Here is a 5,548-nt window from a genome sequence, read left to right on the forward strand (position 1 = left end):
CGGCTCAAACGGGGCCAAGGACAACCGACCGAAGACCAATTGAAGATCCCAAGTCGGAGCCAAGGAGCGTTGCACCGGCTTAACGCGTCGAGCGCCAAGCAGGAAACGCTTCACAAGAGGGTGGCTGAACAAGACATCCCCTCAAACCCCTCATGATAGGAGGATATAGCTGCTGCATATACCCTCACCGTCGAAGCCGACAGTCTATCAAGGAGAGACTGGAGGTAACCAAGGACAGCATCCAGGGGGCAGGAGACTGAGTCCCGGCCCCCCGCCTTACACCACACTTGGAACACACGTCATCTGCCCGCGCAAGCGGAGCGCCAAGCAGGAACGCTTCACAAGAGGGTGGCTGAACAAGACATCCCCTCAAACCCCTCATGATAGGAGGATATAGCTGCTGCATATACCCTCACCGTCGAAGCCGACAGTCTATCAAGGAGAGACTGGAGGTAACCAAGGACAGCATCCAGGGGGCAGGAGACTGAGTCCCGGCCCCCCGCCTTACACCACACTTGGAACATACGTCATCTGCCCGCATAAGCGCGACAGTGGAGGGAGCATGCGCATTCCAGATGGTAACACCATCAGGATCAAGAACCTGTGCCCCTCAACGTACCCATCCCAACAACTGACCTAACAGATGTATGGGGAAGAATCCCTGGCGGCACGGCATCGGTCCCAGACCTGCCTGGCCATGTCCAGACGCAATCCTCACCCGTCAGGATGAGGGCCGCCCCGCGACAGTACACCTGCACCCCCATTCTCCCTGCCAGGGATGTGGGGAGCCCTCAGGCCGCGCAGATGGAGGACGCCCATAGCCAGCCGCCCGCCGCCTGGTGCAGACAGGGGGAGTGTACTCCTCCCTGTCTGTCGATACACGACACTGACGTCGTATCGTCCGTCCTGATCAACACCATTTGTAGACCAGAAGGACCGCTTTCAACACCAACACATTGAACGTAGCGCAGACCGGGCAGCATGGTTTGCCAGCTGCCCCCTACTGCGTTGGCCCGACGCATCACCAGCGAGGGAGGCGTCGGTGAAAACGCGACGTGAGACAGCGCCGTAACCGTCCTAGGACGGAACCTCCCGAGCGTGTTGACAACACGCTCTGAGATGGATGCCCATAGCCCACCAACCGTTGACTGGGAAGAGGAATACTCTACATCCAGTCTACAGCAACCCCAGGCTGGTAGAGACCTGCCTGGTATGAGACCTGACGATCCACCTTGACCGCAAAGGACCAGAATGTCATCAGGGCAGAACACTCCGTAACCCCGGACGACGCAGAGGCCCCAGTGCGGCCTCCACGCACTTGGTGAAGATGCGGGGAGCCAGAGAAAACCGAACGGCAGCCTCTGGTACTCATACGCTAACCCTGCAAAGGAAGCGTAGGTAAGCCCTAGGATGGAAGATCGGGGATGCGCATACGCATCCTACAGGTCTATGGAGGAGAACCAGACCCCCACCTGACAGTGTTCAACAGGTAGGAGACGATCCATCCAAATTCCTCTGGGTTCATTGCAGGTGGAAGATTCTTAATGAGATTTTGCCAGAGGTACGCTTGGAAGTGGGCCCTCTTCACATTTTCAATGAACGCTTCCTTTGTTGGAGGTAGAGCAGCGAGATTTGGTGAAGACATATATTATGTCCTTTCCCATTTTTCTCCCCCCAGACAAGTAGCCTTGTGTGTGTCATGTCTGTGCTCTCTGTTATGCCATAACAGGCTGAGATGAAGGCAGTGGCTTGGTCAAGGACTTGCTGGAATGGTGCATCCACATTGCCAATGGCTGATTTCCCCAACCCATAGTACGATGCTACAGTGTCACATCATGATATGGCATGGGCTGGTAACAGGTGTTTGACAATTTGTTTATGCTTGGCCAGTGTTGACTTCATGTCCACTATCATTCTCTCCTTGCGGGGGGATTCCATGATGAGTGCTACATCCAGTCCTGCCTGATGGTAATGGTGAAGAAGTAGGACAAACACATCTGTATCATCAGAAACCACTGTGATTTGATGGGCTTCTCCAGCACACCTCAGGTCTTGTTGGACGATGATGGTGTCAGCTTCTTCCTGCTGATTTTCAAGATCATATCTCGTCCGTCTCTCTTCCATCTCGATCTCGATGGGACATGGGTCCTCACCTGTCAACACCAACTTGTGTGTGTTTGTGCTCTGTAGATGGAATAGCCTGTCTTTGCTCAGTTCTTCACACAGTAATTTGTTCAGCTGTTTCTTGTTTTTGATGGATGACAGGACAACTGTCTGGGCTGGTAGCTTGGTTGATAGGAGGAGATGATGCCTTTTGTTGACCATTGTATCCCTGACATCTCTGGTGACAGACTTGATACTGTCATAATATCTGTCAAAGATATTCTTTAAGAGATATGAAGATAGCCGTGCCTTAGCGGCTGGGTGGCGCAGCGGAGATTGCGATCGTCACCAATGCAAGAGACTCCGGTCTCGAATCCGGGTGTCAGCATTGCCTCCGGCTTGGGCCAGCCGTCATACTAACTCAATTGGCAGAGTTAGAGGGTGGAAGTCGATGGGTGGGGATTGGACGTTGTGGACAGCGACTCCTACAGGTCGGTTGGGGGACGCCTGCACAGCAGAGACAGGAAGTAGCGGGGGTAGTGTGAGCCTCCCATGCGTTACACCTCGCCACTGAGAGGCCGCGCTGGCAGGTGAAAAGATGTGACAGGCTGCCTCCTCGTGTACCGGAGGGGACACGTGATGCAAGGCTTCTATCCTCCCTACAACCGACCAGTGGGGGGCATAGTCGAGCAACGTTCAAAACAGGGCAGGGGAGAATTGGAGACTCGAAATTGGGATGGGAGAAAAATAGAAAAATAAGGAGAAAAAGTGGATAAAAAAAAAAGTTTGCAGTGCCTTAACATTTCCAATGAAATCATTGACAGTGCCATCAGCTGGCCAGTGGATAGTCCAAAGAAGTGCAGATGCATCAATGACAGTGATGTCTGCGTCACCGGCTTTCTTCTCCGAGACTTCCACCTGAAGTGACTTCTTCAATGTGGACTTGGCTTTACACAGTCGCATTCCTTCCTCAGTGAACATGGCAGTTGGGACTGGTGCTAGCTCGTGGGAGAGAACATGATATGATCTTGAAAATCAGCAGGAAGAAGCTGACACCATCATCGTCCAACAAGTCCTGAGGTGTGCTGGAGAAGCCCATCAAATCACAGTGGTTTCTGATGATACAGATGTGTTTGTCCTACTTCTTCACCATCAGGCAGGACTGGATGTAGCACTCATGGAATCCCCCCGCAAGGAGAGAATGATAGTGGACATGAAGTCAACACTGGCCAAGCATAAACAAATGGTCAAACACCTTTTACCAGCCCATGCCATATCAGGATGTGACACTGTAGCATCGTACTATGGGTTGGGAAAAGGCTCTGTCATCAAAGCCCTGAAATCTGGTTACGACCTATCAGCCATTGGCAATGTGGATGCACCATTCCAGCAAGTCCTTGACCAAGCCACTGCCTTCATCTCAGCCTGTTATTGCATAACAGAGAGCACAGACATGACACACACAAGGCTACTTGTCTGGGGGGAGAAAATGGGAAAGGACATATGTCTTCACCAAATCTCGCTGCTCTACCTCCAACAAAGGAAGCGTTCATTGAAAATGTGAAGAGGGCCCACTTCCAAGCGTACCTCTGGCAAAATCTCATTAAGAATCTGTCACCTGCAATGAACCCAGAGGAATTTGGATGGAAGAAGGACACCTGTAACAGGGCACTGATCCCAATCCACCTACCAGAAAATGTAAAACTTGTCTCAGACTACATCCTAAAGATGATCCGGTGTGGCTGCAAGAGTGAGGCCCAGTGTACCTTGAAGAAGTGCAACTGTAAAGTGCATGGTTTGCCATGCACAATGTTCTGTACATGTTTCAGGGTAGGATTTTCAAGACCCTAATACAGTATGTAACGCATCTGCAAGATTTCAACAGGCTGCCTACCACCCCCAACCCTGACGATCACAAGCAGTCAGGTCAGTAGGCAGCTCTCCAGGATTAGTATAAACAAGGCCAGAGGACCGGACAACACCAATCCCAGGGTGCTCAAAGTATGTGCGGAGCAGCTGGCAGCACCGCTCCAGCATCTTTTCAACCTCTCCCTGAGGCTGGAGAGGGTGCCCCAGCTCTGAAAGACCTCCTGCATTGTCCCGGTGCCCAAGAAGGGACGTCCCAGCACCCTCAACGACTACAGGCCAGTCGCTCTGACGTCACACGTCATGAAGACGTTTGAGAGACTGGTCCTGCAACACCTCAAGCCCCTGGTGCGTGACTCCCTCGACCCCCTGCAGTTTGCATACCAGGCAAACATCGGGGTGGAGGATGCCATCATCTACATGCTCCACAGAGCGTACATGCACCTGGAGAAGCCGCGCAGCTCAGTGAGGATTATGTTCTTTGATTTCTCCAGCGCCTTCAACACCATCCAGCCGTCACTGCTAGCGGAGAAGCTCTCCGCGATGCAGCTGGAGCACGGCTTGGTGGCCTGGATCAAGGATTACCTCACTGAGAGGCCACAGTACGTCAGACTAAAGGACAGTCAGTCTGACGTACTGGTGAGCAACACCGGCGCCCCCCAAGGAACTGTGCTGTCACCCTTCCTCTTCACCCTCTACACCTCAGACTTCTGCCGCAACTCAAGCGGGTGTCACCTGCAGAAGTTCTCAGACGACTCCTCCATCGTAAGCTACATCACCGACGATGATGAGGAGGAGTACAGAGCCCTGGTGGAGAGCTTCGTGGGGTGGAGCGACAGCAACCACCTCCAACTCAACACCAGTAAGACCAAGGAGCTGGTGGTGGACTTCCGGAGGGGCAAGAAGAGGCCCCCCCCGATTCCCATCTCCATCCGAGGGGTGGATGTGGAGATGGTGGACTCATACAAGTTCCTTGGGGTACACCTGAACAATAAACTGGACTGGTCGGATAACACAGAGGCCCTCTACAGGAAGGGACAGAGCAGGCTGTTCTTCCTGAGGAGACTCAGGTCCTTCAATGTGTGCAACAGACTGCTGCAGTCTTTTTACCAGTCTGTTGTGGCCAGCATCCTCTTCTATGCTGTGGCATGCTGGGGAGGCTACATCAACTCAAGGGACACCAACAAGCTCAACAAGCTGGTGAGGAAGGCTAGCTCCGTGGTGGGAGTCGAGCTACCTAGACTTGAGGTGATGGCAGAGAGGGGGATGATAAGGAAGCTGGCTGCCATCATGGAGAACCCCTACCACCCCCTCTACGACGAGCTAGTCAAGATGAGAAGCTCGTTCAGCCACAGACTCATTCCCCCACGACACTCAACTAACCGCCTCGGACAGTCCTTTATACTAGCGGCCATCAGGCTCCACAACAGTGGGCAGCGACTAGCAGCCTCCAGGCTCCACAACAGGGGGCAGCGACAGCGACTGCTACCAGACATTGACCTGGGACTTATAGGAACCCAAGGAGGACAACCTACACTACCTTAGGCTTACTGCACCTTATGTGGATACTGTGATACTG

This window comes from Notolepis coatsorum (genome assembly GCF_963971535.1).
Source record: "Notolepis coatsorum genome assembly, chromosome: 12".
Lineage (NCBI taxonomy): Eukaryota > Metazoa > Chordata > Actinopteri > Aulopiformes > Paralepididae > Notolepis > Notolepis coatsorum.